We start from the raw sequence: 18,760 nt of genomic DNA, 5'->3' as shown, positions 1-18,760 counted from the left end.
AAAGCACGTGTTGAATATTTGAGTTTCTATGGCAGATTAAGTACTCATGCCACTTAAGTAATCCTACTTCTGAAATGTAATATTTCAAGGCTTATTGTCTGTTTGGAAGTAATTTATTATATGCTGCCTGTTGTAACTGAGAAGAGTGTCTTAACCTGGCCCTTTTTGCTAATGCTTTGTATTAATAACTGCAGGTTCTGACAAATGTTATTTATTCAAAACATTGGCTGTATGATCTCTGTGCAGCCTTTTCTTTTCTCTACATGGTTTTCACATAAGAAATATATTTTTTAACCTTCCTCTGACCTCTGGGTGCCTGGTAAAACATCGATCCTCTCAGGAAACATTCTATTCTTTACTGCTTGCCTTGACAGACATGTCCTTGAATCAAATGAGAGAACTGTCTGTGGTCCTTGATTACTGGCTGTTTTGCCATTGTTGTGTTCACAAGGATAAGATTAGATCTTGAACAAAGGATAATTTTATATCCACTGTCGAATAAACACCATGTAAGTATTCCATTGTTAGATGTGATTGCCCCAGATCCTGTTCAGCAAAATTCTTCAGACTTATTATTCAAACATGTTCTTTCTTTTCCGGGCTCTCTCTTTGGGTCAGATTGGTGAGATCTCCTTCACTGAAGGACATTTGTGTGCCAATTAATTTTTAAAACAATCCAATAGTTTCATGGCTACTGTTAAAGAGAGACTTGTAATTCTTAAAAGCTTGGTCCCCTGGTGTTACAGCAGAATTGCTGAACTGAACTATATCATGATTGTGATCGATAAGAAATAGGAGTAAATTGATATGGGAAAAAACTGGCAATGTAATGATATAAGCAGATTTCAGCAAGCTTGTGTCAAACACACTGGAAGTTATCTCATTCCAATCACAGTCAGATGATCTTCAATGTATGCATGAGAATTTTAATATTTTGTGTTGTTTCTAAAAATATATTGAAACCGTAACTTCCATTTTAAGCACATTGGCTTATGGTGTTTCTGTAATATTCAGTTTATGTTTTCCAGGGGTGAAATGGAATTAAGCAAATGCTGATGCTGTTTATCATCTACATTCTGAACAAAGACAGAGTCAATCAGGCTTTAGACTTGTGTAGCCCCAAGTATTAGTCAGGAGAAGATCATTAACCTAAGGAAGGAAAGGAAAATCACGAAATTGGCTTTGAACTATCCTGATTCCACAATGTCCTATGTCATTTGTTAGGTGATACTTGTAGTCTGCATTCTAAATGACTAGAACTGTTCTACTGTTCCATATCCCTGATCAGAGTAAATTTGTTCTGCACTTCCCAAAGCCTTCTTTATGTTGACATAGCTAAAACCAAAAAGAGTGAAGAAAATTAAAACTAAAGATCGCTACAAAAAAATCTGTACATATAGTGCACGGTGCTTAGAGTTAAATGAGGCTGCTGTATCTCAGTGGGATCTAGGACCTGGATTTGAAGGATAATTTCATAGGATTCCATGAGTCCTGGAGTTTATTATATCTTTTATAAACAAATGTATGGTACTTATTTAATACTTTTGGCTTAACTCAGTCAAAAACTAGATTGTGATCTTAAACAGAGGCAATAATAATTTACAGTGAGAAGTGAGATGAAAAACTGCTAGTAAATAAACAATTGCAAATGTTTAAAGAAATTGGCAACAAATGTACATTCAGTTGAGAAATGTGGTGAACTGAGGAACTAAGAATACGTTTGACTAAAAGAGGAAGAATACAATGATTCAAAAAAGGTAGTAATCCTGATAATGACAAGCGTTTTAGAATCAAGCAACAGATGACTGAAACAAATGATGAAAAGTAGCAGGCAGAAAGTGAGAGAAAACTAGCAAAAGGAACAAACACTGAAGAATTAAATAGTTTGTATTTGTTTTCACAGTGAAAGATACAATAAATCTTACAAGAATCTCATGACAACGAGGAACAAAGTAACTCATATTAGTAAAAAGAAGAGAAATTAAGCGAACCAGAAGTTGACAAATTACCTCATAACCCGGGGTTCTTAAAAAGAGGTGGCTGCAGAGATAAAATATTCATTAGCAAGATTCCCTGAAATCTGGAACAGAATGAGCAGATTAGATAATAGTAAATATTGTACTGCTTTTACAGAAAATTGAGAGAAACAAAATAAGAAACTGCAAACTAGTTAGAGCAAGCAGAGATAACATGGTTTATGACAAGAAAATTTAATTTGATTTGTTAAAGGTGGAACTAGCTTTGGAGATCAATCAGACTAGTGGATACAATAGTGGATATATATATCCACTAGCTTTGGAGATCAAGCATTTGAGGAGATATAATACAAATTTTTGTTATATAATCTCAGAGCCTTTGGTTACGTGTAACATATTATCAAGTATAAATGTCAGTGAAAGGAAAGAAAACTGTGTATGGTGAGACAATGTGTGAAGTCATTTACTTTGGTAGCCTTGGTCTTGGAATCAAAGGACATACACTTGCATGTTAATGTATTTTCATGCACCATAGATTTTAGTGAGAAAGAATGACATCCATTTAATGAAATTTAAAAGAATAAGAGGTGAGCTGATTGAATTGCTAAAGATTCTGAAAGGAAATGATAGGGTAGATGCTGAGAGGTAGCTTCCCCTGGAGAGAGATTCAGGAACCAGTGAGTATAACTTCAGCATGTGGTCAATCAGTTAGGACTCAGATGAGGTGAAATTTCCTTGGAATTATTTCCCTCAGAGAGCTGTGGATCCACATTCAGCACATTAATAACTGAGCCTAACACATTCTTCGAAGTGAGGGATCAAGAGATCAGGAAATCTGATCTGAAAGTGGTCCAATTGTACAGAATTAGTGATAATATTGTGTGTCAGAACAGGCTTATGGGTGCATGACCTACTCTATTTCTAAGGTTCTCATGATCTTCAGATCTGTTACAAATGCATTATAGATACACATGTTGTTCTTCATCTCTCACACCATAATAACCCAGTAAAATATCAGCAACCAGCTGAATGGCTATCGATATGTCAAGAAATGACTGCATTTCTTTCCTCTTTCCCTCTGTGAATCCACCTATCATTACTCAAAAACCTAAAGCTGCAGATGCAGGAAATCTAAGATAATAAAAGAAGATATTAAAATACTCAGCAGGTTAGATAGCGTTGTATGAAGAGGAACAGAGTTAACATTCCAAATTAAGGACCCTTTGTGAGCTGTTTCTGATTTAAGATTTTTTAATTTTTGACCTGGAATTCCAGACCTGTTTCTCTTTCTATAATGCTGCCTGGCCTTTTGAGTGTTTCTAGTATCTTTCATTTTTATTTGACCCTTCCTTACTTCGATGACCATCTGTATATGCTAATAATTGTTTGTATAATTTCATAGATATCCAAGAATGCAATTTCTCTTGAATGGTATTATATTTGAATGTAGTAACATACATATTGTTTATTCGTTAAGCTGTGAGCTTATTCTCTCAAAACATAGTGACCTGCTCGAAGGATTTGAAAAGCTGGATTCATCAAAATTGGTACGCATGTGGACAAGTCCAAATCTAGGGCTCATAAATGTAATATAGTCATTAATAAATCCAATATGGAATTCTGCTTGGAATGTGGAATTTGTTACCAGAGCAGCAGACAGCTTTGATTCATTTAATCAGGTTAAGTACATGATGAAGAAATGTGGTATAATGAAAAAGGAAGGAATTATGCTTATGTTAGCAGCAATAATGACATCTTCTGTTGGATATAATAGCCTATTCCTTTATTATAAATATTTGTAAACATGAATAACTCTGGATAGAAATGGTGAAGGTTTTTTTGTTATTTCAGGTGTTTTTCATACATAATAATGGTATAAGGTCTTATGATGCACAAAAGTGAAATGAAATTAATTAGTGTGCCTACCTGCAATAACTTAATTTAGTCTAAACTAAGTTAAATTTAATATCTTAAGCTTTTTATTTCTCTCTTTGCTGCCTCGCGTGAATGATGTTTATGTTATAAATTGATTTAACTCAGATTTGCAGTGACCATTGTACATTGGATGGATCTTTCCATCATTTGCTGAAAATATGGTTCTATCTCCAAGTCACTCCATTTATATCTGTTGAATGGTCTTTTAGTGATATTACATTTGCTCCTTACAAAGCTAATAAACAGAATTTTGTTTTGTTTGTTTACTTTTTGACTAATTTTCTCTCTCTTCAAGAAACTGATGAGAGTGGTGATAGTAATCAAAGGCCTGAGTTTAGAGGGATATGGGCCAAAGCAGGCAAATAGCTCTGGCTTATGTGGGCACTTTGGTTGGCATGGACAAGATGGGCTGAAAGGCCTGTTTTCATGCTGTATGTCTCTATGATTCTATGACTTAATCTTATTTTCAGCTCATCTCCCAACCAAATCACAGCCAGCTGATATATTATGCATGCCACTTTATGAAAAATCTACTGTTGTTCATAACCATTTAAGTGAAAATTGCACTGTGCTGCAGGATCAGAAACAAAGGACAGAAAACTATTTGTCCTTCTTTTAGCTCTAGAATTTCTGAGGGTCCCTAGGGTGGAGGGAGAAATATGGTGTTTGTGGTTTAGTGTCCCTTTGTGTATTCCACCCAGCTCAATCACTTCTCTGTGTTACTAAATGGCAATTTGTGGACAATATTGAGGGTTTGAAGACAGATTCACTGAAGGGGAGTATTATTATCTTCCATTGGACGTTTGGACTGCTGGACATCTAACTGATATACTCCAGCTGAAATATGAGGGCTCCATAATAGATGGCCTGAAACCTGGTCAGCCACAGGCTAAATGCTACACTTACATTTCCTGTGCTGGCACTTGGGACAAGACCCAGCCAGCAAATGATTTACACAAGAGAATCAACAGCGCTAAAGCTGCTGAGGCATCCTATTATTTCTGCTGAAGAGATGGAGGAATGGTAGGAATGAAGAAAACTGCATCTACAGTAAGAACTAATGTTTTATGGAGCAACAATGGACTATAGATGCTGGAATCTTGTTTAAAAAGCAAACTGCTGGAGAAACTCGGTAGGTTAGGCATCATCTGTGGAAAGAAATTGACAGTTAACGTGTTGGATCAAAATCCTTCACTTGAGCTGAAAGATCAAAGGAAGGTGGCCAGTATAAACAGGTGAGGGGTGGAAAGGGGGGATATGGAACCAAATAATGGAGATGGGGTGAACAGATAGAAAGAAAGTAAGTGGAATATCTCAGTGGGAACTTCACCTCAGCTGGATCTACCTATTGCTTGACAATACTTGCTTTTACCCATTCATATTACCTCTTTATACTGACTATCTCCCCTCTATCTTTCTGCCCAGCTAAAGGGTCTTGACTTGAAACATCAGCAATCCATCTAGTATTTTATACCATGCTGTCATGATTATGTGAGTTCTAATTGTTGCCTGATCTAGAGGGAAGCAATTTGAATGCACTAAACCATAACTTAATGAAAACCTTATGAGTTTTACAAATATTTTAGAGGTTATGATTGTGAACTTTAGGAAGTTATCAACAGAACCCTTTGAGAAGGCTATATAATAACATCTAAAGTTATTCCAAAAAAAAAAATCATTGGAACTGTTCTTGAAATAAAAATGCAGAATACTTTTACTTATTGTTATTCCAATCCCCCCCATTAGAATTGGATCTATATTTTGCATATGGGCAGACAATGCTAAGATACCAGCTAGCTGAAGAATGATTTGATGAGATAATTGGAAAACTTTTTCCATGTGTTTGATTTGTTGTCATGTCCAGCTTCTTTATTGCTTTTGGTAACAGTGTGCATGTACATGGATCAATGCTGCTGATCTGATCAGGGTCTTGTCCAAGGGTAGTTGCCTCTCATTGATTGCTGAATCGAGGTAAGGTTGCATGAAAGATATGGTTATTAGGACTTACATTGAAATGCTGAAACTCATTGTGATCATGAGCAGGAACGTGTTGGCTGCGACCAGCAGTTCTAAATGAAACCACAGCCATTGAAACTGGCAAGTCCTGGGCTAATGCACACGTGATGTGAGACATGGATATCAGGAGCATGCTGACAGATTTGGGAAGCCAATAGCTCAACAAGGTTCTGCTGGCATTCCTGAATATTCTATTGGGTAATTCCTACTTCAGTTCTTTGCCAAGTCAGAGCTGACATAGGATTCAAGGTCCATTGTTTTCAATTTGGATTGCAAGCTTCAGATTTTGGGCATAGAGACAAAGGTATTGTTTTCGATTATTTAGTTTTGGTTTAATGTTTTTAGTTATTTCAAAAGAACTTTTATATGTTCTTATTTAACCTTTTTGATTACTTACTACAATTATAAATACTGTTAAAAAAAAGAACTTAACCAGAAGTCCACCTGCAGATTTGCCCCTCTATTAGGGCTACTTGAGGGCCATTAAATTTGGCCCTACATATACAGCTCAGGTAGGTTCAGGAATACTGTGACGATTCCTATGTGGAGTATATGCACAACCTGACCCCATGTGCCTTCATTCCAAATTTAAAATAAATACTTTGATACAATACGTGTGTCTTGACCGAAGGAAAAAAGTGGCTGGTGTCGCGTAGCACTTTAGTGCAAGGATGTTTATTAGGTGCATCAAAAATCAGCAAAATTGTGAAAAGAAAACTGCCAATATTTACAAAAAGAGATATGTACCAGAAAACACATTTGTAGTTCCATACCATTTTGTCCTACTGATAGTAAATTGCCCCTGTTTTAGGCACCAGAACATACCATCTTTAATTACCCACAAAGTTAACTTAAGACTGCACATGAATTAGATTATGAAGCACCCCACAATGTAATTACAATTATATTACAAAATAAACAGAAGTATCTACCTTAAGTACAGTAGACGATATATACACATCATTTACACATCTCCATTAGTAAAGAAATGGAATATTTCACTGTGTATGGCAGGAAAGCACCATAAAGCCAAACCATTATGAGAATAGAACATAGAACATAGAACAATACAGCACAGTGCAGGCCCTTCGGCCCACAATGCTGTGCCGACCCTCAAACCCTGCCTCCCATATAACCCTCCACCTTAAATTCCTCCATATACCTGTCTAGTAGTCTCTTAAACTTCACTAGTGTATCTGCCTCCACCACCGACTCGGGCAGTGCATTCCATGCACCAACCACTCTCTGAGTAAAAAACCTCCCTCTAATATCCCCCTTGAACTTTCCTCCCCTTACCTTAAAGCCATGTCCTCTTGTACTGAGCAGTGGTGCCCTGGGGAAGAGGCGCTGGCTGTCCACTCTGTCTATTCCTCTTATATGGGGTAAAGACACTGAGGCGCATATGCTCAGTGCAACGACAGCAGAATGACAAGGCAATGTCTGTGCGTGCGTGTGTGTAATTGCGCATAGTCTTGTCTGGAGGGTCTCGGCCCAAAACGTTGACTGTACTTTTTTCCATAGATGCTGTCTGGGTTGTTGACTTCCTCCAGCATTTTATGTGTGTTGCTTGGATTTCCAGCGTCTGCAGATTTGGGTATCGAGTGTGTTTACTGAGTACTCTCTGTCATATACTGAGAACGGTACAGCACACTATGGGCCTTTTGGCCTGTAGCATTATGCTGACCTATATAAACCTACTCCACAAACAAACTTGGTCCTTTCCAAATTCATTTTAGACCTTTCTGAATGGATTTTAATCTATTAAAATGAATGAATTCAGGTTACATACCTGTTGCAGGAGGGTGAACACTCACACAGCAATATCAAAAGCACAAAATTTGGTAGTATTGAAAAAGGAACAACATTGTTCTGAAGAAACTAAGAGCTGGAGAGGAGAAGGAGAGAGAATCAGAGCTGATGTGTGTTCAAAAGTTGAAGAATGGTTTATCGGTTTGGTTGTATCCCTAATTATTAAGCCAAGAGGTTCACCTGTTTCATACAGTATGAAGACCATCAGCAGTACTAATTAGCAGCAATTTATTTGTGTATAAATCCATTGAGTTTCTTACTACCTGGCACCAAGTAATGAGAGAAGATATGAGCAAGGCAGAAATTTAAGATAGAAACCAAAGTGGCCATAAAGGCTTTGTCACTTCATAATGGGCTCTACATAAGTATTAAGACGAGCTAGTTTTGTATAGCTCAGCTTCCATTTCCTATTCACTAGGAAAGGTCATTTCCACACTATCAGCAACTTGAAACTAGGTTTAACTTTCAAAGCCTTAATGTGTCAGACCTCATGAACAAGGCCTATTTAGATACCTCTTAACTGGAAGGGAAATATGGTAATGCTGTTCTGATGAACAATGGAAAGCTACTTGCACCCTCTGTGGTAGTGAGGGAGCCACATATAAATACAGGAAAATGGGTAGTTGACAGACAGCTGCCAGGCTATAATTTATTGAACTGAACCAACCTGGTAGGACAGTGAAAGATTAAATTACTGTTCTGATCATGTGCTGTATATTATTATTTTAATTATATTATATTGTAAATAACATATATTTTTATATATTATTTCTTTTATATAGGTTATATGCTTCTTTACTAAAGAAAACCTAATCTAATTTCTAAATATAAGTATACCCAGAATACAAAAGGGTGATTGGGAATTAATCATCAGCCTCTCAATATAAGCAGAGATTTGCTTGATGGCAAATGGAATCTTTCTGACAGGCATCTAATCTTCATGGGCCATGTAGAGCATTGGGTGCTAATTATAGGAGTAATAGTTAAATTTAACTGTAACAGATTGACTGTATGTTATATGAACCACCCGATTCCTCTCTCCAGTGAAGACAATGATGAGGAAAATTGGGTAGAGTGTGTAATGATGCCAGTTCTGTTCCATGTCACAGTGGAATATTACTGCCATTAAATACATGTCCATGTGAATTCACATATATTTCTAGTTGCCTCACTGACAGTTTCTGACATCCTTCTTTTGAGTTTATCTGCCAATGAATCCTAACTTAACCATTTCCAAGACTTTAATTTCCTTGTCATAATCTGTAGTTTAGATAACCTTGCATGGCTGTACATAGAATTACCTCAAAAAATACAGAATAAAGACAGGGCAGCTAGTCCAAGCAGTCAATATTATTGTTCTTGGCCCACACAAAACTCCTTCCACACTTGTAATGAATGGCAGCAGAGCAGTTAACGCAGCTGTTATACTGCTCGAGGAACCTGTGTTCAACCCTGATCCTGACCTTGTGTCCCCTCTGTGTAGTTTTCTCATTCTCCCTAAAACTGGATGTGTTTCCTTCCACATCCCATAGATAAGTTGTTAAGTTAACTGGCTTCTATATATCTGTGTAAACAAATGGCAAAAGAACCAAGAGGGATCAATAGATGTTCAGTATGTTCAATTGCAAGGTTACAGGGGAAATGGGACTGTTGGGACTTCTCTTTTGGGAGCTGGCATGAAGCCAGTGACTTCTGTGCTTTGGTAAGTTAGTTCTAGTGCGCGATCACTTGATTCGAATATGATGTTCTCCTAAGGGGTTGTCTATCCCCTTAATGGAGAATGCCTGTATGTGACTATATTTAATGTGGGGAGGCTGATGCCTGGGCAGCCACCACATGGCCCTTGACTCTTCCTTGTCCTCTCCATAGGCCGTCTCATCGTTGTTGGTGATGATCCCCTTCACTGTCATGTCATCGGTGAACTTGACAATGTGATTAATCAGGTTTTGGCCGGGCAGTTGTGTGTGAGCAGAGTGGACAGCAATAGGCTCAGCACACAGCCCTGGGGGACACCTGTGTTGAGGATGATGGGGAGGGAGGAGCGGTTGTGCATCCTGACTATCTGAAGTCGGCTGGTTAGGAAGTCCAACACCCAGCTGCACGGTGGTCAGTGGTGTATTTAGACCAAGAAGTAGGAGTTTGTTCACCAAGGTCTGTGGGGCAATGGTGTTGAATGCAGAACTGAAATCCAGAAACAGCATTCTGACATCAGTGTCCTCGTTTTCCAGGTGTGTCACAGCCAGGTGCATGACAGATGCCATGGCATCTGTCGTAGAGCAGTTCTGTCAGTAAGCATATTGCTGAGTGTCCAATGTGGCAGGAATGGAGTTTTTGATATGTGCCATTACCAGCTGTTCAAAGCACTTCATGATGATTGGCGTCAGTACCACCGGGTGGTAGTCATTTAGTTCTGAATGTGTAGTGTACATTAGTACAAGGACGACGGTGGCTGATTTGATGTGCTGACAGCAGCTTGGCTGAGTGAAATGTTGAAGATGTCCGTGGTGATTTCAGTGTGCACACTTGCTGAGGATCCGGCCTGGGATTCAGAGTCTTTCTCACTTGTGCTGCTGTTACAACTGTTCACCTGGGAGAGGGGTTGCTTTTGTGGCTAATGTTATGGTACAAGCCTCAAAACATGCATTAGTAAATCCAACAACAACTTTAGGGTCATTATTACAAAATACTTGCATTTATGGAGAGCCTTTCAAAACCTCAGGATGTTCCATGAACTGTCTTTGTTCTAATTCGGAGGAACCTTACACACAAGTTCCCATAAAAATCAATGAGATAACAATAAGATACTGTATATGATTTGTTTATTGATGTTAGTTGAGCAGAATCTTGAAAATGGCTCCATTTCTTTTCTCAGAAATAGTGCCAGTACTAAATTATCAGAGATTTATCCATTGTAACTTGCAAAGTGTGATATAATTTGGAGGAAATAGAACAGTGACATTCAATTGAGGAAGGTAAAACTAAGATAAACTAAAGTTCTGATCTCTAGACTAAAATAAAGCAATAAAGTAGTCCACAGTATAAAAAAATAGTAGTGTTGAGTTCGCTGCTGAACTGCTGTAACTGGGAAAGGTATATCATGAAGAAATGAAAAGTAAGATATCAAGAAACAGGAAAGGAAAGAAGACATTGTCAATAAATTGCCTTTTACTGACTGGACTTCAGATTTAGGATCTTTGAAGGAAAAGTAAATTGTCTGTCCATTTAATGGTATTTCAGATTTGACTTGGGACAATTCTTGCCATTGCTCACCATTGTGGATTTCAGTTCTATGATACTGTACTGTGAAAATGGATGTAGTTTACGTTAAATATTTTTGTCTTAAACTATCATTTAGACGCAAGGCTGATGTGTCACCTTACCGGATGAAGAATAAACCCAGTCTTCATTACTGCCACAATTTAAAATTAAATTAAAGTAATTACATTGGAATACTTTGGGCCATATAAAAAATTAATAAGTTTAAATAACACAAATACAGTGTGAATGCATTTTCTTAAATAATTTTTTAATAATTAGTAACATGTTGTAAACCTACTGTAATTCTGAAGCTCTTAGAAGGTGACATCCAAAATGAGATAAAAATGAAAAGCCTGTGTTTGCAATAGATACCATATATATAAATAGTCTAATCAATACTTGAAGCATAGTTTTTTTTAATTTGTACTTCATTGCTGGAATACAGAAACTGAGGAGTGATGAAACGGACTCAAGACATCCACCACTCAATGGGATCAAACCGATCTGTGACCTAACTCTATGAGGCCCTCTATTAGTTGGGGTCAACCATGGATACTGTGTCCTAGCTGTCCATGTGATATGCAAGCCAGGGCAGTATGATATGGAGAGCCATCTGTTGCCCATGCAGCAGGCTCCCTGTCTCCATGCAGCTGATGAATCCAAAGCAACGACAGAGACCGATACAGTTTGTCACCAGTGGGGTCGCAGGAGTTGCCAGTCAGCAGTGAGCTCAATGCAGGACCGCCTTAGGGACTTCAGCTCCAGATTTTTTCTCAGGGTTTACTCCCAAAGCCTTCTGCATGGTTCACAAGGCACTGCAGGTTTGAGATCGGAGTTTTCCTTCTCCTAGATGAGCTATCGAACATGGCTAACAAGCCCAAAGCAACTGTTTTTAAGGCACCAGCAACCCACCTTTGCCCCTTCTCCTGTCACTAGGAATGGTTCCACCAGGTTTGGTAGCTAAGCTAGATGTGAAGGCCAAGAGCTGGATTTGGTTGTCAGAGACTATTTGAGACACATTAGAACATTAGAAAGTTTTTGACAAAAACAGGCCATTCAGCCCAACAAAGCTTGCCAAATTCCTATTCAGATAGAGTGTTGAAATAACTATCAAGTTTAGATTTGAAAGTCTCTAAGGTACTACTCTCAACTATACAACTAGGTAGCTTGTTCAATGTGTCTACAGCTCACTGTGTAAAGAAATGCTTCCTGATGTTAGTCTGAAATCTCCCTTCAACCGGTCTCCATCTACGGCCCCCATTCCCTCGATGATGGATTAATTTTGAAGTAGCAGCTGGTATCCACCTTACTTACACCCTTAATGATTCTGAACACTTCTACCATGTCTCCTCTCATTCTACGTCTATTAGGCTAACAAGTTTTAACTCTTTCAATCTTTCTTCATAGCTCATATCATGCAGACCTGGAATGAGTCTCATCACCCTTCTCTGAACTCTCTCCAGTGCCTTTATATCCCTCAGAAAACATGGAGACCAAAATTGTACACAGTACTCAAGGTGTGGCCTCACATACACATTATACGGCTTAAGGAAAACGTCTCTAGGCTTGATCTCCACTGAGCGCATTATATAACCAACATTCTGTTAGCCTTCCTAATCGTTTCTGTGCATCGTCTAGTGATGAGTCTACCAAGACATCCAAACTCTTCTCATACAGTACACTTTCTAACTCAAGACCCACCATTGTATATTTATATCTAACATTTCTACTTCCTCTATGTAACATTTTACATTTACTTATGTTAAATTTCATCTGCCATTTATCTACCCACATCTCGATTTTGTTTAGTTCTAACTGTATTGATTCTGCTATCTGAATGTTATCAGTCTGTCCCCTTAATTTTGTGTCATCTGCAAACTTTACTAGTTTTTTTGTTATGTGCTTATCCAAATCATTAATGTAAGCTAAAAACACGCCATTGGGAGCATTTAAAAGGTAGTGGAAGCTTATCCACACTATCCACACTACCCCTACTCCCTGGCTATGAAAACCTTAAGGAACCACTAGCCCTATAAATATTAGTAATATGTCTTTGACTTCCTAGATTAACAAAAACAAAATAAGTAATTCAGAGTTAAAATTAATGGAGGCACAAAAGACTGCCAATGCTGGAATCTGAAGCAAAAAAGAAATTGCTGAAGGAACTCAGCAAGTGAAGCCGCATCTGTGAAGGCAAAGAGATTGCTAGTGATTTGGGTTGTGATCCTGCATAAGGACTTGCACATTAAAATTAATAATTGCCTAGATTGGTGATCATTTGCTGAAGAGAGATCTATTCTTATACCAGCATTTATAGGCAGATACATTCTTCATTTGCTCATAAAAAGATTGTCTCTAACTTTGGCTTCCAAAACTAAGAAATTACCTCTCTGTAGCTATTTCATTAGTTCCTTATGACAAATAGAAATTCTGGTTAAATTTCCTCTTAACCTTCAAAGTTCCATACTACCTGCTTGTTTAATTGCTACACACACTGAAATAAATCTCTGCACTCCGTCCTCGTAAATCCATTGTGGACGCTCTCCAAGATGGCGCATGCGTACAACGCTCTTTCGGTCAACATCATCTGGATAGATCATGAAACCACATACTTCGTTTCGTTTATGTCCTTTACATTTGTGTTTTTGTCTTGAATGTGATTATGGAACCGTTTGAGCCTGCGATTTGCAGATTGGAGCTCGTTTGGGTTCTGGAATTCTGAGAGAGAGAGAGAGGCAGCGAATGCGAGCCTCGAGGCGAGATGGCAGTGGGACAGGGCATGAGCCGATGTTTGACTTCATTACGCCAATTAAAGCTTCCATTGTTTGCCGATTAAAGCGAAGAAAGAGATTGAAACATATAGGTGAATGCGGAAGGTGAGCACCGGCTGCCTGCCTTTTTGATCACTGGGGGATCGCTCTGCTATCGGAGAGGGGAAAGGCTACAGCTGTGCCCGGCGAATGTAACCCAGGATTTCTGTGATTTGGATATGGTCTTGGACTATAGACATTTTTTCAGTCTTATAGTTTTTTTAATATATTCTGTGTTTTTCGCACAGTCTTTCTCATTTTTTGTGTGAGGGGGAGGGGGATTTGGTGGTCGATGTGCCTGCTCTGTTTTTGGTTTTTTTTGCAGGGAGGAGGGATCTGAGAGTTGATGATTGTGCTGCTGTTTTTTTTTCTTTCGTGGTTTTGTGACTATCTGGAGAAGAAGAATTTCAGAGTTTTATATTTTGATGATGAATGAACATTTGAACCTTTGAAGGCCACTATATCCTTTATAAGCTGTGTGCACCAAATCTTCATAGATCTACATTAGAGATCATCAGATCTACCCCTATTAGTCAAGTCAAGTCACTTTTTATTGTCATTTCGACCATAACTGCTGGTACGGTACATAGTAAAAATGAGACAACGTTTTTCAGGACTATGGTGTTACATGACACAGTACAAAAACTAGACTGAACTATGTAAAAAACAACAAAGAAAAAAACTACACTGGACTACAGACCTACCCAGGTCTGCATAAAGTGCACAAAACAGTGCAGGCATTACAATAAATAATAAACAGGACAATAGGGCAGTAGGTTGGCTCTGGGTATTAAGGAGTCTGATAGCTTTGGGGAAGAAACTGTTACACAGTCTGGTCGTGAGAGCCCGAATGCTTCAGTGCCTTTTCCCAGACGGCAGGAGGGAGATGAGATTGTTTGAGGGGTGCGTGGGGTCCTTCATAATGCTGTTTGCTTTGTGGATGCAGCGTGTAGTGTAAATGTCCGTAATGGCGGGAAGAGACCCCGATGATCTTCTCAGCTGACCTCACTATCCACTGCAGGGTCTTGCGATCCGAGATGGTGCAATTTCCAAACCAGGCAGTGATGCAGCTGCTCAGGATACTTTCAATACAACCCCTGTAGAATGTGATGGGGAGTGCGAGATGGTCTTTCCTCAGCCTTCGCAGAAAGTAGAGACGCTGCTGGGCTTTCTTTGCTGTGGAGCTGGTGTTGAGGGATCAGGTGAGATTCTCCACCAGGTGAAAACCAAGAAATTATGGTCTAACCAGGGTTTGTACATTTATTGGTCCATGCCGTGGACCTCCAGGAGCCTAAAATAGTTGATCCCCTTTATTGTGAATCTATGTCCACTAGGTCATCATCAGGGGATCCCAACTTTTTTTATGCCATGAACCTTACCATTAACCAAGGGGTCCATGAACCCCTGCAAGAAAATGTTCTTTTGAACAGTTTTAGACCTGTTCATAATATTTAAGTGATTTCATTATGTAGGTCCCCCAAATTTATTTGTACTCCACTACTTCTGATTTCTAAGCATTTTAAAAATATTCTCTATTATCCTTTTTTTATGTCCAAAGCAGATAGTCTCACATTTAATCACATTGCTCTGTAATTCATTTACCATATATTTTAACAAGTCGTTTAAGCAGTTTCACTTTATAGAATGACTCTGATTACATGTGAAGGCGGTGGATTATGCTGGATCACATGGTAATCTTCAACTCAATTCTTCATACTTATCACCATCTTAAAGACCAATCCTCGACACAAAGTTGAAAAAAAAGAGCAAATATGGATGATAATTTCTTATGATACAAAAAAGAGAACTTGCATTTGTATCTTTCATGTCTTTGGATGTGCCTTATCAATTAATCACCATACAATAACTCTTGATAGTGCTATTGTTTTATAGGTACAAAGCTGTCATCAATTTGTGTATAGCAAGCCCCCTCAATCAGCACTGAGAATAATGATCTGTGTTAAATCAGGTGGTAAATTTGATTGAGGGATGTTGAAAGTAAAAATCCATATGTCGTGGGATTTTGACCTCCATCTCAACAGCACCTTAGATAATGAAAAGGTTCCTCACTGCCATATTGAAGAAACTCTAAAGTGAAATGCTGTAGATACTGAAGCTATGCAATGGCAAAAGAGAAAGATGGAAATATTCGTTAGAGCAGACAGCATATGTGGAGAGAGAGAGAGAAACAGAATTAACATTCAAAACATTTCACACAGATGACTTTTTGTCAGAAGTGAGAGAGGCTAGAAATGAAGTGACCTGCAGAGCAGAGGTGATGATAGAGGGGATAAGTGGGGAAGGGAATGTGCAGGTGGCTGAAGGAGAGAACAATGAAAGGGGAAGTGTGTAGTAGATGGAGAATACAATTCAAAGTGCATTTATTATTAATGAATGTATAAGTTATATGAGATTTGTTTACTTAACAGGCAGTCACAAAGCAAGGAAGCCAAAAGTACCCAATTTAAAAAAAGTAAGACTAACCCCCAGTGCCCACAGAGAAAAAACACAGATCATGCAAACAATAGAAACGAGCAACAACAACACTGAATGCTGCCTGTTGTGATAATGCCAACGTAAAGAGGGGGAAAGATACGTTTTGAGTAGTTCTAAACTGAAGGAGACAACGGAAATCTGAAATGTTGGGAGAAAAAAATAAACAAACAGTGAAAACTTGCAAAGCAAGACATGGATAGCTGATTATTTGAAAATATTGATATCTGAAGGTGTAACTCAGTGGATATAATGATCACCTTTGAGCTTGGAATTCATTGGAATAGTGAGGGAGGAACTACGAAGGAGGATACAAGTGACAGGTAATTGGATGCACAGGATCAAGAAGGTGTTCAGCAAAGTATTCACCCATTTGGCAGTTAGTTTCCCAAGTGAAGACGAGACCACATGATGAACACCGAATTAGGACTAAATTGGAAGAAGTAAAAGTGAATCACTAACTTACTGGAAGAAGTGTTTGGACTTTTGGAGAAAATCCATTACTTAGGAGCATCTGCAAGGCCAGTCTGAAGCCAAATAGAAAGACATCATACATGACTCAGGCTCATGCATTCATTCAACAATTCCAACATATATTTAGAAGTTTAAAAACATCTGACTGATTATAAGCAGGCAGCAATGCACAGGGTATGACCTGCTTTTAAACAGCTGTTACATAAATTTGTTTTAAATGTTTGTCAGTTATGAAATAATAACAATCTTAACAGTTATTCTGTTAAATTTTTGCAATATTCATTCCAAATATTATTTTGAAAATTCTTCTTCACTCATGTATTGTCTTGTCCAGCCATAACAAATTCATAACTTTAAGTTAATGCTGAATATTGTAAATAAATATGCATGCTGAGAGTGACAGAGCTAGCAATGCAGTTGATCTTTTCTTAGCAGTTCAGTCTGAAAAATATGTCACAAGCATTCTGGAGTACTCTGGAGTACGGGAATATAGCAGATAGTAATTCAAGCAAGAACTGGCCTAAAGTTTTTATTGTAAATTAAAGCAGTAATTTGTTACAAAATGGTGGCAATGAGATATTTGCATATGCTTCAGAGAATGGAGTTGTGTTAATTGGCCTGCAGCAACCCAGGCATCTATTGGTTTAAGTAATTTGCAACATTGTAAACTAATTCAAGGAAGCTTGCAATTAGCAAAGATATTTGAACATTCAGAGGTATCTCCCACTGTAAATATGTAATTCAAAGGAAGCTTTGTTAGCCCAAAGTATTGAAATAAATGTTGTCATTGTAACTATTGAAATTATATTGGATCACCTACTGTTATCATTGATCTTCAGGGCATAAAATGTGATGTACCTTTGGATCTGTGAGCCTCTACTGAGAGTGTCTCCAGAATGATGCCTGCTTGTTGTGCTGAATAAAGACATCCATATCACCAGCTTCAGTGTCTCTCTGGTGACTTTCTTCACAGCCACAACATTTGGGGGCTCATCCAGGATATGTTTGCGACACACAAAGTGGCCAGCAACTTAGGCAGTCTAAGGAGGTGAGTATTTCTAGATCTGTTCAGGTTAATGACCCTGTGCTGTACTGTATTGTGTTCTTTAACCAGTTTGGAAGTAGTCAGGCATAGAGCACTTATAGCCATAGTAGACTTCACAAATATGCATGGGGGCATATATCACTGGTCTGAGCTCCTGCTCCTGTTTCAAATACTGGTGCAGGTTTCTGAGCCTCCTTGTTGAAATGCAGATGCTTCACACATTGCACCTCCACGAGTTTCAGACATGATGTTTTGATTCTGAAGACCTCACACTGTCAGGCCTCCTGCAGCCTTACCTCCTTCACCTTCAACTAACAAGCCTTTCCTATCCTCCCTGGCTGCTCCATCTCTGACTTCTGAGCTTGGCAGCATTCCCAGAAGAAGAACATTCTCCTGACCTTCACAAACTCAAGTCTGCAAAAAGTATGTAATAAGCATTATGTCAAATCTTAGCTCAAAAGCAACCACAGATGTAAGTCAAGAGCAGCAAAAATCACTTTAAATTCTGTATCAGAAAGCAACTTGCAGATTCATGTCATCACAACATATAGGCATGCACCCACTCGACAATACAGATGAAAAGGCCCTGATTTCGAAGCAGTAACCTTCCCAAGTAAGTACTTCCCCAATGGGTAGGCAAGGAGGGAGGGTGATTGGAAATGATCAACTAGAACATCAATGGGGGTGGACGGACAGATGGTCAGTGGGGTGGGGCTGGTGGGTGAGAGCATTGAGCAGATCAAGGAAGAGTAATGTCAGGCAAATGATTGGTTGAGATGATTGGCAGACAATTGGGAGCACGCGGTGGACTTGGGAGTCATTCAATGATTGAGTGTTTTTTGTGGAAATTATCAGGATTAGATGGTTAAGTGATTGGTTGGTCATTTGGCTGAACATTGCGGTGGGTTAATCAATGGAGGTGGAGTTAGGCAGATAACTGGTGG

At 38.6% G+C, this 18,760-nt stretch overlaps 1 protein-coding gene across 9 annotated transcripts in view; it reads left to right on the top strand.

The window, feature by feature from the left end:
• LOC140716827 (galactosylgalactosylxylosylprotein 3-beta-glucuronosyltransferase 1) overlaps nucleotides 1-18,760 on the top strand; it is a 218,603-nt gene that overhangs the window by 61,483 nt on the left and 138,360 nt on the right. Inside the window, exon 1 of one of the 9 annotated variants that reach the window (XM_073029770.1) lies at nucleotides 16,316-17,819. The exons of the other annotated variants lie outside the window; for them this stretch is intronic. The gene's annotated coding sequence lies outside the window, so the exon portion shown is untranslated. Of the gene's footprint in view, nucleotides 1-16,315; nucleotides 17,820-18,760 lie in introns of those variants that run through there. 9 annotated transcript variants of the gene reach the window in all.

Source organism: Hemitrygon akajei, chromosome 26, assembly GCF_048418815.1.
Source record: "Hemitrygon akajei chromosome 26, sHemAka1.3, whole genome shotgun sequence".
NCBI classification, from domain to species: Eukaryota; Metazoa; Chordata; class Chondrichthyes; order Myliobatiformes; family Dasyatidae; genus Hemitrygon; species Hemitrygon akajei.
This window is presented reverse-complemented; position numbering and strand designations above follow the sequence as displayed.